This window comes from Macrobrachium rosenbergii, chromosome 7 (assembly GCF_040412425.1).
Source record: "Macrobrachium rosenbergii isolate ZJJX-2024 chromosome 7, ASM4041242v1, whole genome shotgun sequence".
In the NCBI taxonomy this organism is placed as follows: domain Eukaryota; kingdom Metazoa; phylum Arthropoda; class Malacostraca; order Decapoda; family Palaemonidae; genus Macrobrachium; species Macrobrachium rosenbergii.
In genome coordinates this window covers 4,750,001-4,772,500 of record NC_089747.1, presented here as the reverse complement: position 1 = coordinate 4,772,500, position 22,500 = coordinate 4,750,001, and the positions used below count along the sequence as shown (strand labels likewise).

Here is a 22,500-nt window from a genome sequence, read left to right as displayed (position 1 = left end):
TTATTGTTTATTAAAAATCCAGGATTACACCAATTAATTATATTACTGATACAGTTCCCAATTTTTATGTACAACACGTATTATTAATATCATTATCATTGTCGTAATTATCATCATTATTATGAGTTTAAATGTTTTCCTCCATTTTTCCAATATGATGCACAAGTACTTCGTCCATAGGCCTTATTCCAATTATTATTATTATTATTATTATTATTATTATTATTATTATTATTATTATTATTATTATTATTATTATTATTATTATTACCAGTTTAAAATACGCTAATTTTTTTCCTGATTTCTTAGATATTAAGCAGTAAATATTCTCGGCAACAGGCCCTCTTATTATTATTATTATATTAGTTTAAAATAGTCCGATTTTCTCCTTCATTTCTTCAGCAAAAGCCCAAAATATTTTCGTCAACAGGCCCACTATGACATTAATCTTCCGCGCGTACGGTTGTAAGAGAACACCAAGTTACCGGTCTAATATTTATTGCCTGGCGTTTAACCTCCATTGCTTGCATAATCGCGGTGAAACTTCCGGCAATAAATACCCAAACCTATGACTCTGCTTGCAGTCTCCTTCGTCCTTTAGTGAATTCAAGCAAAACGTGCACAGTGGATTCCTGTCTTGTTGGTTAACAAAGGCTAGAAGTATTGTTTTAAAAAGGAACATAGCCCAAAACAGATCGAATGAATGGAACCAAGATACACTTTATAGTTCATTTCTAATATCCCAATTGGGGCGTAATGGCATCAGTGCACCTCGCAAGGTGCACTGTAAGCGTTACTTAAGGTTCTTTGCGGTGTTCCTCGGGCCCCTAGCTGCAACTCCTTACGTTCCAATTACTCTGCCTCCGTTCATATGACCTTTCTTCCATCTTACTTTCCACCATCTCCTAACAATTGTTTCACAGTGCAACTGAAAAAGGGTTTCCTCCTTCCTATTACACCTTTTAAACCCTTTTACTCTCAGTTCCCCTTTCAGCGCTGAATGCCCTCATAGAGCCCAGCTCCTGGCCTTTGGCCTAAATTTGATAATCCAATTCTAAGGTAAGAAATGTGGACATTCAAATAACTTTCCTTTATTTCTCTTATTTCAGGCTGCCACCAACTCCACCAACCTGACTTCAGTCGACGACCATCTCTACGAGCTGCCGCTTGAGGGCACTCAAGCATCAAGATAGTTTTTGCCTGCGCCAGCCACAAGGATACAAGTCCGTTTTTCGAAAGATGATCTAGACTGCAGACATTTACAGGTAGGTGAGTTATTGTTTGCTGATGAAGGTTTAGTTTGCAATGCTGCTATTACTTCTATTATTGCTGATGTTACTGCTGTAGCTGCTATTACCTTACAGTATCATTCTGCTTTAAGCGTAATTCCTTCTGCGAGTGTTCCTCGTTTTCTATTGTCGTGTACATTTTCTATATTCGCGAAGAGTTCAGAATTAAAATTTTCCATATGGAAACTTTATCAGTCCAGTTATTATTATTATTATTATTATTATTATTATTATTATTATTATTATTATTATTATTATATTACATACATAAGATTCATGGCATATCAAGAGATGCCCCTCTTTTCATAAGTTATATTCTCATAATTAGAAGCAGTAATGTGACGCAATTTAGGAAAGATGAAAGATTCTTAAAAGATTCCCGGAAGAGAATTCTAACTCCAGATTACACTGAAAATCTCATCCAGCGATCTCCCATCCATAAGAAGTCCTCCAAGCTATTTAATGAAAGTCTGGAAATGCATAAGTTGGGAAAATGTGAGAATATATATATATATATATATATATATATATATATATATATATATATATATATATATATATATATACATACATGTATATATACATATATACTATGATAACATTGGGACTGCCCTATTATACTTTAAATAGAAATAACTAGGATAAGAGACACAATCACGTTGAAAAAAAGTATGAATTAAAAAATCTTACACAAATAAAAAAATTAAGTAAACTTATATAGAGATGAAGAAACTCTTTCATGAAGAAACATGCATATTCTATCGTCCGCCCCGCCCCTTCCCCCACCCACGTAGAACAATACTACTATTATCATTTCTAGTAACATTACTACTTTTACTATTACTACAGAGCCTGTCCCTTTCTTACCAGCCCAGTGAAATGATACTACAACACTATACTACCACTACTATTACAATTAGTATTGAATTTGTCACTCCCTTTCCAACCTTGTAGAATAATGCTACCACTATCACTAATATCACTTCTGTCACTATCACTACTATCATTACTGCTGTCACTACCACTGCTGCTGAATCTGTCAGCTCCACCTGAGTCTCTGGAAATTGTTTGCTTGGACAAACTTGGGATTCTGCCCCAATTGGCCATAAATTCCGATTGGATGGACATAAGATTGATACGGTATCGTATTTTCAGCGGCTCCTGTTCAGCTCTTTTTTTTTCCTACTTTTATTTCTTGATTTTTATTGAGGTTTTGTTCTTTTCTTTGTACGTTGCTTTTGTTTTCCGGTGGCAAAGTAATATGTTGGTGGCAGTTAGGATTGTATTTTTTTTTTTCTGGCTGTGAGACTGCAGAGATTGTCTTCTGTTTCTGAAGGTTAAATATTTGTTATGTTTAAAATTGGACGCTTGCAAGTGTGCAGGCACATACACACACACATCTATCTGTCTATCTATCTATCTATATATATATATATATATATATATATATATATATATATATATATATATATATATATATATATATATATATACATATATATATATATATATATATATATATATATATATATATTTATATATACATATGTACTGTATATTTATATATACATATGTACATATATATATATATGTATATATATATATATATGTATATGTGTGTATTGATAGCTGAACAAGAACTGTTGTAACAGCAATCCCTCCAAAAAAAAAAAAGATTTTAATAGACAAACCAAAAGAAGAAGAAGAAGAAGAAGAGGAAAAAACTAAATAAAAGAGACTAAACCACAGCACATATGTGGGATCCTTGTAATCCCTCTACTCTTCTTCCATATCTTTCTTCTGGATTTTCTCTTTAAAACGGCGAAAGATATGTAGGAAGCCTTGCCGGGAAATGATATCATTTTTCCCGTTTCTTAAAAGGGTCGTGTCTCTCTCTCTCTCTCTCTCTCTCTCTCTCTCTCTCTCTCTCTCTCTCTCTCTCTCTCTCTCTCTCCCCAATACTGCCTGATAAGGTTCAGTCTCAGTCTAAGTCTTCCCGTTCTAATAACGATCGTAATCTGACTATCTCTCAGGATCCAATTTCTGTTGCAGATTCTCTCTCTCTCTCTCTCTCTCTCTCTCTCTCTCTCTCTCTCTCTCTCTCTCTCTCTCTCTCTCTCTCTTTCCTTCAGCTGGGAGTTTCTCTGTCATTCGTTTGGAAATACCCCTCAGAACTTTGTTACAGATGTTATATCATCCTTACTTATGCAAGTTTATTTTCTACTTGCTGCTTTTAAAGTTTATCTAGATAATTAGCTTATTTTTTACTTCTTTCCTTTGCAGTTTGTCTGAATAGTCTGTTGAACCATGGGCCACCCCATATGCGGTTCATCTCATTTATTTCAGTTTTGGAGAGACTGATCTCATATCTCGTTCCTTTTGGAACGACACTAGGCAACTATTAAGTATTATTTCATCAGGCTACATGAAGGGTAAATTCTATCAAAATGATCACATTTCGCTTTTCCACTTACCATTAACAAACTATAATGACCCGGAACAAGGACGAAAGAGGTACATATTTGTCATGTGAACCGTGATATAAATTCTATAAATTCTATTACCTCGGCGGAATGACATCACACACGGCGGAGGGTGACTGAATGAAATTAGAAGGGACGAACGGAATAATGAATTGGTAATTACGATGCAGCATGACTAAAATTATTCCCATTGTCGAGAATCCTCCCGTCGGACGTCAATTCTCCAACAATAAGCGCGCGGACAAAGGGGCAGCTACGCGGGGCATGAATGAATGGAAAAGGGGTCAGCAGCTGTAGCTGTAGCAGCAGCAGCCAGCAACAGTTATACAACAATTAATTAATGACGCATCAAAGTCACAATCATTATTCCTCTCGGCCAAAGCGCGCTTATTGGCCCTTAATCTTCGGTGACACGGCGGGGCGAGAGGGAAAGGTATGGCTGTTATTCATCACGCCGTGGCTTTATTTCCCCCAATTTGTCAATTAATCCGTGCCCAGAATGCCACCCTCCTGAATGTGAATTGACCCCTTCCCCCACGCCCACAACACCACCCCCTAAAAGGGTTGCAGCAGGCAGGCAAGGCAAGCTTCAGACCCTCCGAAAATACACGCATGGACACCCATCATCCATTTTCCCTGGCGAAATGTGTCGGGAATTGATTGTCCTTTAGCCGGGAAGACAAGGGCGCCTTCATATTTGCCTTCGTCGTTCCCGATATGTTCTTCCATAAGTCACGGGGTAGCAATACCCATCCGTTTGCCCCAAGACTGCTGGTAGGAGGAAGTGCGTGTGATGGTGACTGCCATGTATCTTCATCCGCTTCAGGGCAATTCCATTTATTTACTGCATCCTCCCTCTCTCTCTCTCTCTCTCTCTCTCTCTCACACACACACGTGCGGTCAAGCACTGCCAGAACCAATTTCTCAGAGACCCTTCATTTCCATGCCAGGCGGGAAGAGAAAGCTGGGCCTGTTTCCTGAAAGCATTTTGTCTTCGTTGACCTAGACGGTGGATTAAGTGCCTCGTAGTTAGTTGACTTTGGTAAGTCAGGGCTAAGGTCGAGAGGGGTTTAGGGCCATCAAGCGAATCTAGAAACACTTCCTGAAAACCCTACATACGAAAGCATTAAGTTAAAGAGCTTCATATCCTGCAAGTGGAAGGCATGCCAGAATTATCAACCCAAACCAACGAGTTTATAACCACAAGATATTTGCGAGGTTTTGAACACTGACATATACAGAGAAGCTGCATAATATGAGAAATATTTTGTGCTAAATTATGTTTCAGTACAGAGTAAATGGAAGAGTTAGTTGATGGACTTTAGGGTAAGGAGAGAGAGAGAGAGAGAGAGAGAGAGAGAGAGAGAGAGAGAGAGAGAGAGAGAGAGAGAGAGAGAGAGAGAGAGAGGGTCTTATACCTTATCATGACTGCTGAAGCAAAGGTGGAAACAGAAGGCGGTTTAGCTGGAGAGATATGAAATTGTTTACAGTAATAACGTATCGAAAATTGCATACAAATGGCGAATGAAAAATTACTGGAAGTGGACAATTTGATAATACCACTGACATGACGAATAGAAAAATGAAACATTTCGTAATGCATATAAGGACACAGGATATAGCCCAAAATCTTAATTTCTGAATTAAGTACAATTCGACAAGCATCTTCTACGAAGTTTAGCTACGCCCCCCTCCTCTCTCTCTCTCTCTCTCTCTCTCTCTCTCTCTCTCTCTCTCCCTGGAAATAACCAATAACAAACATTAGGCACAAAATCTTAACTTTTGAGTAAAGTGGAGTTCGACAAGCATCTTTCTACAAAGTTTAGCTCTCTCTCTCTCTCTCTCTCTCTCTCTCTCTCTCTCTCTCTCTCTCTCTCTCTCTCTCTCTCTCTCTCTCTCTCGTCAAAAATTTTGAAGTGACTGCAAGAGGCAATTAATTTGGTTCGTTAGACCAGCATGTCATAACCTCCCTTCACCCCACCGCCTGTTTTTTTTTTTTTTTTTTTTAGGGGTTGAAACTTTCGTCCAAAATTTGAGAATATCGCCCCTTGGCACGTTCCTGAACATACATCACATGCAAAAAGATTGCGAGAAATTTTCCTTTCGTGCCTACACGTTCAAGGTACGATAATTGAAAACCGTCCATTTTACTGTACACTCAGTCGGTCTTTCAGTCAAAGAAATATTAATGTGAAAATTAAACAAGTACAAAATGCGCCGAATTCTCTTCGGCGCAATAGAGTTTTCTGTGCAGCCGCTACAGCGTACAATCAAGGCCACCAAAAATAGATCTATCTTTCGGTGGTCGCGGTATAATGCTGTATGAGCCGCGCCCCATGAAACTTTAACCACGGCCCGGTGGTGGCTGGCCTATATCGTTGCCAGATGCACGATCATGGCTAAATTTAACCTTCAATAAAATAAAAACTACTTAGACTAGAAGGCTGTAATTTGGTATGGCTGATGATTGGAGGGTGGATGACCAACATAACAATTTGCAGCCCTCTAGCCTCAGTAGTGTTTAAGGTCTGAGGGCGGACAGAAAAAAGTGCGGACGGACAGACAAAGCTGGCACAAGAGTTCTCTTTTACAGAAAAATAAAACCATAACTTCGATTATGAATCATAACTTTGAGTATGTTAACGAGTACGTTACTAAGTAACGTAATTTGTCAGTTTGAATAAAATCCAATCCTTAGTCTCTTGACAATGAGTGATAATCTCGTTCCATTCTTTGACGAGGTAGCGTGTCACTCGAGAGATTCATTGGAGAAATAATTATTGCTTGGATGAAAATTACGATCATTAGCTCGATACTGCATAATGGTACCTGTATACATGCTTGTGCTGCGGTACAAGGTAATCTAATGCGGACATAAGCATTTGTTTTTGTCTTCAATTAGAGTTGAATTGCGTACTGTCAGTGGTCTGACTTACTGCACAGCCTTTTTTTACTTATTTATTTTTTGCAATGCAATTCATCAGGATTCAGTTAACGAAATTTCGCCCGAAAAAAGTATTTTAAGTATCAAATATTCATTCAAAAAGGGCGAAATTTTCAATTCTTAATTTTCTATTATGCCGGCAACTTAGAATCGAGGTCTAACTGGACTTTTCCTTAAAACTGGATATAACATAGTATATTGGACAGCTAACGACGAATATGTATACGGAATTGCAGCTTGCTTTCAATATGGCAACGTTGAAAGAAACACGAGATTATAAGCAAGGACTGAAATAGAATTCAAGCAAGACTCTCGTAAGTGTCACCTTTACAAAACATGTAATTACAACTCCACTATTAAATCGTAAATTTATGAACTTTATGATATAATCTGGATACGTTTTCAAAGAAAACCCTGAAATCCAAAATAGGAAATTAATGAGTTCTTCCTTCGAATCCACGTCAGGAAGAGACAAAGCAAGTCTTCATCGAATGCATAAATTTTTATCTTATATTCTAAGTTAGGATAATGATTCGAAATTCATAAAATTATTTGATGAAAAAATATATCAAACTAAGACAACAAATTATGCATCACAAAAGAAAGAGGGGAATTGTAACTAAGGAATTTATCTTTATTTAAAAAAATGACTGTTCAAGGCGACGGTATAAAATGAAAAGTAACTCAAATGACGATTTTTTAAAACAATGAAGGGATAATCACGATATATTTTGTTATTTCAATTACAGAACTTTATTTCTGGCAGCTATGTGTACCATCTTAAAGTAAATAACATATAAACAATTGACCGTCCGGTTTATCATAAATTCTTATGTTTTTCTTTGTCCACCTGATTATAAACCAAAATCAATTCTTTAAAAAGAAAGTTATCCTTACATTTCAATCCACAATTCCTTTGCCTTTTTCATATAGAGCCACGGCAAAAATATACCGAAATTTGACTTGAATATTTTAAAGAATTAACTTCCTTTATAAATTCCAGATTCTTCTTCTTCCCAAAAGCCCGGAATAGTTCACCGCATGGATAAGCAGTGTTGAATTTGGCCTAATTCAAATTCAACTCCGCGTAAACTCCTCTAATTGGAGTTGAATTTTTCTTATATATCAACCTCTTATCTAAATTACATTCTCAGGAAAGCGTCATTTTTTATAAGAACATTTTTTTTATATTGTCCCATAATTACATTCTGAACATTTCATTCCGGCGCTATTTTCAGTCTTATCTTAATTAAGCCTAAAGGGTTTCTGTTGTGGAGAAGCGCCTTGTAAATAATCCACATCCTGGCTATCCTGTTTAATATTTTAGACTTTATTTTCCTCCCTAATAAAATTCTAGTCTTAATTTTCCTTTATAATAAAATTCTAGTCTCTTTCTTTCTAATAAAATTCTAGTCCTAAATTTCCTTTCTAATACAATTATAGTCTTAATTATCCTTTCTCCTAAAATCTAGACTTTAATATTCCTTTCTAATGAAATTCTAGTCTTAATTTTCCTTTCTAATAAAATTCTAGTCCTAAATTTCATTTCTAATAAAATTCCAGTCTTAATTTTCATTTCTAATAAAATTCTAGAGCCTTAATTTTCTTTTCTAATAAATTTAGTCCTAATTTTCATTTCTAAGAAAATTTTAGCCTAAATTTTCCTTTGTAAAAAATTAGTTTAATTTTCCACTCTAAAAAAATTCTGGAGCCTTACTTTTCCTTTCCCCTAAAATCTAGACTTCAATTTTCATTTCTAATAAAATTTTAGAATCTTAATTTTCCTTTCTCCTAAAATCTGGAGACTTTAATTTTAATTTCTAGTAAATTCTAGTCTTAATTTTCCTTTCTCCTAAAATCTAGACTTTAATTTTCATTTCCAATAAATTCTAGTCTTAATTTTCCTTTCTCCTAAAATCTAGAAACTTTAATTTTCCTTTCTCCTAAAATCTAGAAACTTTAATTTTCATTTCTAATAAAACTCTAGTCTTCATTTTCCTTTCTAATAAATTCTAGAGTTTTGATTTACCTTTCTAATAAAATTCTAGTCTTGATTTTCCTTTCTAATAAAATTCTAGCGTCTAAATTTCCCTGCATGTTATCCTTTCAATATGTCATGTATTTTCAATTGCCTACGAAGAGTATATGGAGTCACAAAACTCATGGTCACGGACAGGCTTTCGAGAAGAATATCCGTGAGATATTCAAACAAGGTAACCATACATTTAACAACTATTATTACTTAATATGCCCTAAATTTATTACTGATAACGCCTATGGATGCTTTCACACTACAGTTAAACATATCGTAAACACCTCTGCAACTTGTTGCATGCATGCCACAAACAGCATGGAAACAAGTCAACAACCACAAGTGGAGAACGAACCTTCCGCAAATTTCAGATAGTCAAACATGAAGCTCTGGCTAACACCGTCAAGAAGTCATTGACATGTATTCAACTTGTTTATGATTTGTATGCGATAAGTTGCCAACATGTGTTTATGACTGAAATGAAAATGTCATCCCAAAATATGTGATTTCTATTTTATCCAATTATTGTATATAACCCATCGCATTTCTCTCTCTCTCTTCTCTCTCTCTCTCTCTCTCTCTCTCTCTCTCTCTCTCTCTCTCTCTCTCCAGCCTTGGACCTCCAAAAACTACTTAAGGTGAACCACTACTGCTGAAATTATACGGCAGTTTTGCTTTTAAACTTTTGTGCTTTAGAGTTTGGAGTTTGTTTTCAAAAGTTCTTGCTGGTTCCACTTACAAAAATTAGCAATTTTCTCAACTGTGCTCGCTTTGTCTCTATGTCTGTCTGTCTGTCTCTACATCTCTCGGTTTACGTTATATGTATATGTATATAGCATATGTATTGCATATGTATGTATGTATGTATATATATATGTATGTATATATATATATATATATATATATATATATATATATATATATATATATATATATATATATATATATATATATAGAGAGAGAGGAAAAGAAACATAATGGATTGCAAATTCAATATTTTACATTATCGCTCTCTCTCTCTCTCATAAGAGAGAGAGAGAGAGAGAGAGAGCATTAACGTAAAATATTCAATTTGCAATTCATAAAGTTTTAATTCGCGTAATGGGCAAAATGAAATATAATTCGATTCTCGCAAACACAGTGTGTTGCAAATTAATTCTAGTTATTAATATCGGAGTTCGTATTCAGTAACCTCGCCAGCGGAATTGATCAGACGTTGCGTCATTGACGAGCTAATTCAGTTTTGTTGCAAATTCATTTACCTTGCGAAAGCGTCCGGATGAATTAGAAAAAAATGTAGTCTTTGTACGAAAGGAAATTGAACTGGCATAAGTCGCTTCGAGATTATTAAAGCTATTTTTTAGGATAATATTTTCAGCAATATCATACTTCTTATTTGCTACCAATGCTGACAGTGGTGATGATAGTGATCAGTTCAAACGGAACAGTGAATAGTATAAGTCTCGGTATAATGCTGTATGAGCCGCGGCCCATGAAACTTCAATCACCGCCCGGTGGTGGCCTGGCCTACATCGTTGCCCACGATTATGGCTAACTTTAACCTTGATAAGATAAAAACTACTGAGGCTAGAGGGCAGCAGTTTCGTATGTTTGATGATTGGAGGGTGGATGATCAACATAACAATTTGCAGCCCTCTGGCCTTAGTAGTTTTTAAGATCTGAGGGCGGACAGAGAAAGTGCGGACAGAAAAAAGTGCGAACAGAATAAAGTTCGGACGGACAGACAAAGCCGGCAAAATAGTCTCTTTTACAGAAAACTAAGAAGCTTTTGGCCGGTAAATAAGAGGGATACTTTTTACCTTATTAACCTAAATAAGCGGAAAATCAGCATTTTTAAGTTTATAGCCCGTAAATCAGCAAGATAATTTTTACCTTATTAACCTAAATAAGCAGAAAGTCTGCATTTTCTTTCTAGAATTCTGGTAATACCCGTTTAGCTTCTCAGTCAATTCTAGTTTGCAACGCGGATCACCTTCAGCATAAAAAAAGAATAGTTTGAGTATTATGTAAAACAAAGTATTATATAAAATAAGTAAACATATTTTACTGTCTAGATGTGGAAATACCTGTTTATAATTCTTTTACCTGCTCAGGTGTGCAAGCTAAGCCTCCTTGAAGACTAAAACTAAAAACAAAAAGACTGGGAAGTAAAACACAAAAAATTAAAATCTAGCCGTGACTGATTTTGAGAGAGAGAGAGAGAGAGAGAGAGAGAGAGAGAGAGAGAGAGAGAGAGAGAGAGAGAGAGAGAGAGAGATTTGTGACTGTACAAGAAGACAACGTATTGAATTGTCGACAGAAAGTGTATTATATTTTTTCTTGAATTGAAAGCGCCAGCTACAGAATCACTGACATACAAATATGAGAGAGAGAGAGAGAGAGAGAGAGAGAGAGAGAGAGAGAGAGAGAGAGAGAGAGAGAGAGAGAGAGAGAGAGAGAGGGTGGAAAAAAGTCGTTGTCCTGCGTCCGTAAACCTAAACTTTGCATGAACCGATGTTTACCTGGGAACGAAGCGGAATTAGCCGTCTTCGGCGGCCGCGTTCATAACCGTAAAACATCCCTTACCCCTCCCACCTTCCACCTTTCCCCACCTTTCTCCCCCTCCCCCCCTTAGGCACGTCCAATCCTGGGGAGGCGACGTCAGGTCAAGCCTTTCGCAGCAAACTTTGCCACTTGACTACTGGGACGATAATCAAACAAGCAACTTTCGGAATGGAATTTTTCTTCTTTTTTTGAGACGGGGGTGGGGCGGAGGAGGGTGGGCGGGTCCTCCCGAATCAGGCTGCTGCAAATTTCGGCGGAAAAAGTTATTCTCTCTCTCTCTCTCTCTCTCTCTCTCTCTCTCTCTCTCTCTCTCTCTCCGCCTTCTTTTCTGATTGCTTGCGACCCAGACGACGCGTAGCAGCGAGCGAGCTGCTAATGGCATGAGGCAGGCATGGGAGAGGCGAACCTAATTCTCATTATGGAAGTCGGTCAGGGGTTTCTCAAGCACGCTCTTATACACAGATAGATAGGCAGAGAGACAAACAGACAGATAGACAGGCTGACAGACAGACAGAGAGATAGAAAGATAGATAGTTAGATAGATAAACAGACAGACAGACAGATTTGACGGAAGAAAAAAATCCTTAAGGGGTAGTTCATACTGTCATTCGAGAACAGAGAGAGAGAGAGAGAGAGAGAGAGAGAGAGAGAGAGAGAGAGAGAGGGTAGGCAGACAAGCAGACAGGTTAGAAGGAAAAAATTCTGTGAAGGGTTATTCATTCAGTCATCCAAAAACAAATAGAGAGAGAGAGAGAGAGAGAGAGAGAGAGAGAGAGAGAGAGAGAGAGATTACTTACGGTTCCGTATAAGCTAGCATGTCTTTGTGAGAGAAACAGACAGAGAGATAGAGATAGACAGGCGGACAGAGAAAGTGAAAACAGAAGGAAAATGAGAAACACACATACGATGTAGGAGAGAGAGAGAGAGAGAGAGAGAGAGAGAGAGAGAGAGAGAGAGAGAGAGAGAGAGAGAGAGAGAGGGAGTGAGCCAGCCCATACCGTTACCCAATAGAGCGTAAAAAGGTCAACATACGCGCCGAGAATAATGAACCCCGAACATTCTATCCCCATTTTATTTTCTGTAAAATATTCTCGAAATATCCTTTTTTATATATTCCATTTGCTGCACTTTCAAGTTTTTTTTGTGTAGTCGTATATCTATTTTGAATATATATATATATATATATATATATATATATATATATATATATATATATATATATATATATATATATATATATATATATATATATATATATATATATATATATATATATATATATATATATATATATATATATATATATATATAAATAAATATATAAATATATATATATAAATATATATATATATATATATATATATATATATATAAATATAATAAATATAAATATATACATATATATATAATATATAATATATGCATGTATATATATGTATGTGTATATACATATATATATACATATATTATATATAAATATATATATATATATATATATATATATATATATATATATATATATATATATAATATAATTTAGTTTACCAGAATCTGCATTTTTAATTACAATCCTATAACCTTCAGTGAACTATCTTTATCATCATCATCATCATCATCATTATTATTATTATTATTATTATTATTATTATTATTATTATTATTATTATTATTATTATTCAAAATAAGGAGAAATACAATTGGAGCAACCATTAGACTATTAATTTTCAAAGTAATCTTCCAATGAACGAAACACCCATTTTTGAACAAAAGATTGAAAAAAAGATGAAGAATAAAACAATCGAATAAAAACATAAAGGCAACTTTCATAAACGACAGATCCTCGCTCTTTCTTCCTTTCTAACTCTAATACTTCCCCAAAAGCTTCCGATATCCTCCTTTGACAGGGTACAATATTCCTTCCCTCCATCGTATCGCATGCAACAGCTTTCTCCTCTCCTCTCCTCTCTTTCGAATTTCTCTCTCGGTTTCAAAAAGGGGGTAAAACGACTTTGCATCTGAATAGGTAAAAAAAAAAAAAAAATCCAATCCGTCATACGCTCTGTTTTCAGAATCCATCGATTTGGAGTTCGTCTCTCCCGTTCTCTTCTTTTCATCTCTCTTTCCATATCTTTCGTTCTCTTTCGATCATGCAAATGTATAGATGTCTCCTGTGTTTCTGTGGTCGTGTGTGGAAAGGTGGTGTTTTTGCGGAATTGGTGTTTTATTCTTTTTTTTATGCGTTTTCATTTGTTGTAAAAGGGGAATGCAAATGTAAACAACAGAGTCCATCGTCTTTAGTAAAGAACGCTCAGGATTCCTGGAAAAATATTGTGGGAGAATAAAAGGAATTTATCTCAATGCATGACTGTCGAGCTGGCAATCTTTTAGCAATATCACGAGTATCAAAACAATAGTAAAAAATAAAAAAATTACACAGGTGAGCCCATCCTGTGAGCCAACTCCAAGTATTGTTCTTATAAAAGGTACAAATAGGAGATGAAAACAATAATAAAATAGTAAGAAACACAAAATTGAGCCCATCCTGTTAGCCAACTCCAAAGCAAGTACGAGATGGAAAGAATAACAGAAAAAATAGTAAAACTTCCACAGGTGAGCCCATCCTGTGAACCAACTCATAATGTTGCTCTAACAAAAATAAAAATAAATAAATAAATATGTGGTAGACCTCACAATGAATTTCGAACTATTCTATACTAACAGCCAGATCCGAGTTCGTGGCGAAACAGAACGCCTTCCATTATCCCCTATCAAGGATGACAATGAAAGGAGCCATCTGAGTCATGGGATGACCACCATTGTATCATTGTATGCATAAGTAAGTCCCAGGCCCTGGCAGGACATCTAAACAAACTTCGTATTGTTTAGATATCTATCTGAATCATGCTTAAGCCTTTAATTTCATCATGGAATATTTTATTTTATGAATTATGTTTTGTCATTTAGATGGCAACAAGCAACAATGACAAGTCATTTGGAAGTGGTTGTTTGAATATCTAAAGGATTTCACAAATGCTTCGAAAATATTTCGTTCATTCAACGATTCATGGACACCTACATAACGTTAAAAGATATCCTGAAATGGACCCAGTCACTTTCAGTATAGAGAGAGAGAGAGAGAGAGAGAGAGAGAGAGAGAGAGAGAGAGAGAGAGAGAGAGAGAGAGAGAGGAATTCCATTCTGAATTCTCACAGCTTATTGCTAAAAGAACATTTCCTGTCTATCTATATATATATATATATATATATATATATATATATATATATATATATATATACATATATATATACAGATATAGATATATATGTTATATATACATATATATATATATAATTTATGTATATATATATATATGTATATATATACATAAAAAGATAGAGGAAAGACACTTACCTCTGTATACTATCACTCGCAGTCACGCAAAGTACAACTTAGCAAGCCTTGCCTCGTCCACTCTCTCTCTCTCTCTCTCTGATTCCACCGTGCTTTTAAAATGCTTCCGTTCAACAAGTTCAGCTTCAGCTGCAATGCATCACAACATGCTTTGCCTGCTGTGGATATCGCTCTTAGGGTAATGAATGCGTGCTTGCGCTTGCTTTTGTGTCCGTGTGCAGAGAGAGAGAGAGAGAGCAAGGGGCTTTGTCTGCAATCCGGAAATACAAAGGAAATTAATAGGTCGGGCGGCAGTGGGTTCTCTCGCTGTAATTCATTCCGTTATTTTCTTGTAATGCTTCCGCAGCTTTCGCGAGATTGGATTCATTGCGTTTTAATTAGAGCGTTAAAATTTTTTTTTTTTTGTTTCATTGTCTGGTCATATACATAGTTTTTATGTGTTATATTTCTTGTATGTATGTGTATATATATATATATATATATATATATATATATATATATATATATATATATATATATATATATATATATATATATATATATATTTATATATACATATATAATATATATACTGTGTATTATATATATATATATATATATATATATATATATATATATATATATATATATATATATATATATATATATTTTATATATATATATATATACACACACACACACACGCGTGTTCATGTGTCTGATTATGCGTCCGCCCAGGCGCGCTTATATCAAGACTATACAGTAGCCCACCAGAATCCGACGAAGTAGTCGTACATTGCGTTATCAGGGCGTTCATAGTCCTATATAAGCCAAGGAGATAGAGTTCCCCTACGTGAGTTAGGGGCAGCGGTAGCAGGAGGACAGCAGTAGGGCAGCCGGCAGTAGTAGTATAGGCGAAGCAGATGTCCGAGAAAGATTAAACATGATTTTTTTAGCGAACAGCAGGGGGGGGCGGTAGCAGAGATTGAGTTCTCAGCTTTAAAACGGGACCTATTCTGTATCAGCTAAAACCGACGCCATTGAATCGAGAATACAATATGGAATTCAGACCAAAGGCCAAACGCTGGGATGTATTAGGTCATTCAGCGCTGAAACGGAAATTGACAGTATGAAGGTCTGAAAGGTGCAAACCTCGCAGTTGCACTATGAAACAACTGTTAGGAGAGGGTGGAAAGTAAGATGGACGAAAGTGAATATGAACAGAGGTACAGCAAAAAGAATGAAAGAGGCTGCAGCTTGGGGGAGATGGGACGCTGCACATACCCTTAAGTAATGCCTACAGTGCACTACGTGAGGTGCACTCGCAGCATTAACCCCCTATGGGAGACATCATTGATGGAAGTGAATTATTATTGCAAAGGAGTCTGAAGTGAGAGAACGTTAAAGGAGCTGGGCAGTAAAGCTGAGAGACATGAGATTTTGCGAAGAATTAATAGTAAAAGATGTTAGCAGGAAGGCCTACAGAGCCATGTCCTAGGTGCACTGTGGGCGGTATCTCTGACGGAAATTGAAGAGAATCGTAAAAATTAATTTCCACTACATATACACAAAAGCAATTTATAACACCCAGTTTAAATGAATTTTTTAAGAGCAGTTGGCGTGGATTGTATAAAGGTGTAATTAATAATGTCATGGCATTGTATCTGTTCTCCCGTGATCCCATTCTAATGCTGACTGACTCCTGAATAATTCTAGTCCTTATTCCAAGATTCTACAGAACACTCATAAACTTCAGGGGTGCAGAAACTTGGAAATACAAAACACACACTCTGACAAACTCTTTCCGGAAGTAACCAAAGCACTCATATCCGAAATGCAATCGCTTAAACACACATGCACAAACACAAACACACACACACATATATATATGTGTGTGTGTGTGAAGCAGAAAAATGCAAGAGGGAGAAACGAAAGTCCGAGAACCCAAATCGACCGGAATACTTCTCAAACTTTACTTCCAGGAAAGGCAATGCGAATCTCATTATTCTCCAAAGACAATACTTTAAAATCTCATTAGTTTCCTCAAAGACATTACTTCCCGAAAACAAACACACGCACGCATACACATACATACTTCATTAGATCGCAAATACACACTCAAAATGAACATATGGAGGCGCTAGTGGAAAGATTTCTCCCAGGCAAAATCTTACTCCTGACAGAAAAACAGAGTTTTTAGAGAGAGAGAGAGAGAGAGAGAGAGAGAGAGAGAGATCGTATGAGCTCACTCAAATGAACATATATGCGGTAATGGAAAGAGAGATTTCTCTCTCATGAAAGCAATCTTTCCCTACAGAAGGCCTCCTAAGAGAGAGAGAGGAGAGAGGAGAGAGGAGAGAGAGAGAGAGAGAAGAAGTAGAGAGAGAGATCATTCACGCACTAAAAATGAACATGTGTAGGCGGTAATGATACGAGGGAGACGTCTCTTTTAAGACGGCAAACCTTTTTCCTCGACGAAGGCCTCTTCAAGAGAGAGAGAGAGAGAGAGAGAGAGAGAGAGAGAGAGAGAGAGAGAGAGACCCATTAACGGAACGCCGTAATGAAGAGATTAAAGCAGCAAACGGATATATATACGTTGATAAACCAGCCATTGTAACTGGAAACCCTGCCTGGAATTTCCTGGACGTCAATCAAACATCAAATACGAACCAACTTTGAAATCCATGTTACTGGAAGCACACATTCGTATTGCAGGCATCACTCAGTGCGTGTTTAGTACACGCGCGCTTTAAAAGTCACACACACACACACACACAATTATACTTTCACACACATACACATCTGGGTGCACCACAAATAGTCACACACAGACTTATACACTCTTTCACATACACACACATATAGGTGATTTCACCACAAACACGTACACATACGCACTCACACGCGCACACATACAAACACACACTTATACACTCACACACATTCACACACATCTGGGTTTCACCAAAAACACTCACACACATCCGGACTCATCTTACACCCACACACAAACACACACACACACATCCGGGCTCACCAAACACATACACACATACACAAACACAAACACACGCACGCAAACACAAATCAGGGCTCTGTACCCCCAAAACCGGAAACGTCTTTGCCTCACCTGAATCGAGAGTAAATACAAACCTGAAACATATCAGTAATTACTTTGGGAGTTAGGTTATTGGGAAACGAGCGGACTTCCCAGAAGGTAAAGCGACCGTGGACGGTAGAAGGAGGTGGAGGAGGAGGAGGAAGAGGAAGGAAGGAAAGGAGAGAAAAAGGATAAGAATAAAAAGAAGAATAAGAGGAATGAGGAGGAGGGGGAGGACGAGGAGGGAGGAAAATCATGGATTAATTTCAGAGGAAAGTTATAAAGTGGCCTACGGTGGGAGGAAGGCCAGAGAGGAGAAGAAGAAGAAGAAGAAGAAGAAGAAGAAGAAGAAGAAGGAAGAAGAAGAAGAAGGAGGAAAATCATGGATTAATTTCAGAGGAAAGTTATAAAGTGGCCTCTGGTGGGAGGAAGGCCAGAGAGAGAAGAAGAAGAAGAAAGGAGGAAAATTATGGATTAAATTCAGAGGAAAGTTATAAAGTGGATTTGGTGGAGAGAGAGAGAGAGAGAGAGAGAGAGAGAGAGAGAGAGAGAGAGAGAGAGAGAGAGACAGAGAGAGAGAGAGAGAGAGAGAGAAGAAGAAGAAGAAGAAGAAGAAGAAGAAGAAGAAGAAGAAGAAGAAGAAGAAGAAGAAGAAGGGAGGAAAATCATGGATTAAATTCGGAGGAAAGTTATAAAGTGGCCTAGTGGAGGAAGGCCACAGGGGAGAGAGGAGGAGGAGGAGGAGGAGGAGGAGGAGGAGGAGGAGGAGGAGGAGGAGGAGGAGGAGGAGGAGGAGGAGGAGAAGAAGAAGAGGGGAGGAAAATCATGGATTATATTTAGAGGAAAGTTATAAAGCGGCCTGCGGTGGGAGGACGGCCAGAGAAAGAAGGAAGAAGAAGAAGAAGAAGAAGAAGCAGGGAGGAAAATCATGGATTAATTTCAGAGGAAAGTTATAAAGCGGCCTGCGGTGGGAGGACGGCCAGAGAAAGAAGGAAGAAGAAGAAGCAGGGAGGAAAATCATGGATTAATTTCAGAGGAAAGTTATAAAGCGGCCTGCGGTGGGAGGAAGGCCAGAGAGAGACTTGACTAAGAGTTTGACCTGGAAGAGCTTGCGGACGCCCCGAAGTCTGGTCTGGTCTGGTCTCTCTGAGTCTTGTACGCGCCGTGCTTACCTGTATTGGAAAACGCCTAAGTGACCGAAATGGTGGCGGTATTGGAAAACGACCAAATGGGTAAGGTTCGCAGGGAGGTGATCGGAGAATGCAAGGATATTAGGATTCCGGGGGATGTCGGGGTCTCTTGTTTGATGTGGTACTTTTGAAATACCAGTTTTTTCAGATAAAAGTGACAAGCTTTTATATTGAGAGGCTAGTTAACCGTTTTTTTATGGACTACGCGCTCTCTTCGTGTTTTGCCAATACTTTTTTTTGTATTTTTTTTTTTGCCATGTGCAAAATAAGAGGTTTTGTTAGCTTTTCAAACTTGTTTTTGCATTGAAACGTATATACGCATCTTTGCTATACTATAATGCATTTGTATAGAACTTCGGAAATAGGATTCTGAAAACTAGAATTACGAACGCATTTCAGGAAAATAACTAAACAGATAACAAGGGCAGAAGGAGAGAAATTTAAGAATCAAGATCACTCTATTTGAATACGTCGTTTCTGTGATACCACGAATTCCAAAAACAAGAAGTTCGGCAGCTTCTGACAGCTAGCACTGGCAATTCAAATCGTTCAAATTCACAAGAATTCCACAAACGCCCGGAAACTAGTTAATCTCACAAGATAACGAGAAGAAGCTCTAGAAAGATTTCACGCTTCACTGGGCAACAATAAAACCTTCCGGATCGTCGAGAGAAAGTGACCTATTTTCGGATATAAAAATACACCAGATACATGCTCAGTGACGCAAGAAACTCGCCCAGTCTCAAGGATATAACTTTTCTTGATGGTGAAGAAACTAACATAACCCTGGCTGACGATAATGAGTTCGGTCACTTCGAGAAAAGAAATAAGGTGTAGAATTTTCACTCGAGATCTGAAAAGCTGGTTTTTGGAAAGATGCAGATTTTGCTGAATCAAGAAATAGAATGTACTATCGGCAAGAAATGTGATGATACACTTTTCATTAGCTTACGTTCATCGAATTGCAATGTTTTGTTTTACAGAAAACACATAATCTCGGTAAATTTACTCTAGCACATGAAAATACAATTCAAATTATATCATATATGTTAAATCTGCAAAACAAAAACGTTCAGATGCTTGAAAGTGAACTGAAAGTCCTGATCACAACAGATGATTATGGCGTCAAACAGTGTTCGTGGGATTACGAAACTGAGGAAGCTGAACATGCCCATTGAAACTGAAAGAACAAAGGAGGTATTCAATCACAGAGATCTAAAGAGCATAAAGGAAAAAGAAAGAAGGACTTGCGATTTAATGACGAATTTCAACTTAAATCCGATATGGAAATAACTGTTAGGCAGTTAATGAAAATGAACAGGCAGTCAGAAAGGGACAACCTGCACTGAGAATTTAATAATAATAATAATAATAATAATAATAATAATAATAATAATAATAATAATAATAATAATAATACGACTTGACTGTAACCTATGCAACAGGATCTTGTTTCCAGCTGGAATAGGACAGTTGTAATAATAATAATAATAAAAATAATAAGACTTGACTGTAACCTATGCAACAGGATCTTGTCTCCAGCTAGAATAGGCCAGTTGTATTAATAATAATAATATGTTTGAAGGGTTTAGTGTCCAGATTATCAGTTATCATTGTGAAGCTTAAGCAGTTAAGATATATACGAGGGATATTTGTGTTCAGATCCCTGAAACTAAAACAATTTTTAAAATATTGTGGAAAAGATAATTAGCTAAATACAGTGACAAGTTCAACTGTAATCTTCATGAATCAACGTAGAATAAATAGAATAATATGTTCTATTAGCTGGGTCTGTCATAAAAATATAAAATTTCCAAAATTTCCAAGTTTCTGCAAACTGTTACTTCCGTTTTAAACAAGTAAAAAATGCGCCGAAGTTTCTTCGGCGCAATCGAGTTTTCGATACAGCCGCTACAACGTATAATCAAGGCCACCGAAAACAGATCTATCTTTAGGTGGTCTCGGTATAATGATGTATGAGCCGCGCCCCATGAAACTTTAACCACGGCCAGGGGGTGGCCTATCCTATATCGTTGCCAGAAGCATGATTATGGCTAACTTTAACCTTAAATAAAATAAAAACTACTGAGGCTAGAGAGCTGCAATTTGGTATGTTTGATGATTGGAGGGCGGACGATCGACATACCAATTTGCAGCCCCCTAACCTTAGTAGATTTTAAGATCTGAGGGCGGACAGAAAAAGTGCGGTGCGGACGGACAGACAAAGCCGGCACAATAGTTTTCTTTTACAGAAAACTAAAAACGAACACCACTTGGACGGATGCTCTGAAGCTGAATAGTTTATTTCAACTGAAATCTAATATGGGCTGGAAAAACAAGGTGTAAAACGTATACTATGGGCCGGAAAAACAAGGTGTAAGACGTACGGATAGGAAAAATCCTATTTTTTTTTCTAACGCTAACTCAGCTGCCACTGCCCTTAGTGCGTAAAAGTTTTGTAATATTCTTTTACCAACGAGGATTCTTGACAGTTACAATATTACATTATTGTTACAGATGATACGTCTTACGTTAAGGTGACAATACTTAGAACATCATTAAAGACGTGTGCGGATTCGCCACTCAGTAATATAGAACGATGGCTCTCCTTTATCTATTTCGGTTTTTTTTCTCTGTTATTTATTTTAAGAAAATAAATATAGGTCAAAATGTTTCTGTACAAAGCCAAGACGAGGAAACTAATACGAAATCAAATTAAATCCCACCTTTTAAGTAATACATCACAACTTTTATAATGAATGATACCATAGAATTTTAGTAATAAAATGAAATGAATATCAGTCATTTTCCACAATGTCCTCCAACACAGGTTTAAGTGGAAATGATTTCAATTGTGGAATAAAGAGTCCAATATCAAAGGAATTCGAACTGGGAGAAAACTCCTCTTTCTGATATTCTGAAATAACTTTGAATAAATGTGAAAAATGGACGCTTTTCCATGGTCCTTTCAGCAACCAAGAGAATTAAATACAACCTTTGTTTTTCTCCATTACTCTTTATTGAAAATAGTGTAATGCTTCTTTCACTAACAAAGGATCTATTTACAAATATTTTCTGTTTCATAGAATAGGAGGTTATTGCCTCTTTCACTGGGAGAATGACTACAAAATCATTCATCAACAAAAGGTCTATACACCATCTTTTATGCATTATAGAACGAGAAGGGCGTTAGCGCCTGCGCAAACTATTTTTCTATAGAAATGAACAAGGGATTACTGTCTTATTAATATCACCTACGCAAACTATTTTTCTGTATAACTGAACGAAGGATTATTGTCTCATTAACAGCAGGAAGCCTATAAAAGAAAAATTCTTATAGCAGACAAAATCATTTTTATGTTTAATATAAAGAAAACCTATTGGTTCGTCCAACCTCAGAGGGTTTATTACTATAGACTTTTCTATAGAAATGTGCAAGGGATTACTCTCTTATTAATATCAACTACGAACATTATTCTTCTGTATATTGTCTCCTTAATAGCGGGA

General features: G+C 36.7%; 1 protein-coding gene across 1 annotated transcript in view; it reads left to right on the top strand.

Moving 5' to 3' along the window:
* The first annotated feature begins 1,124 nt into the window (after positions 1-1,124).
* LOC136840050 (glutamate-gated chloride channel-like) overlaps positions 1,125-22,500 on the top strand; it is a 250,279-nt gene continuing 228,903 nt past the window's right edge. The window contains 1 exon segment of the mRNA XM_067106365.1: positions 1,125-1,265. The gene's annotated coding sequence lies outside the window, so the exon portion shown is untranslated.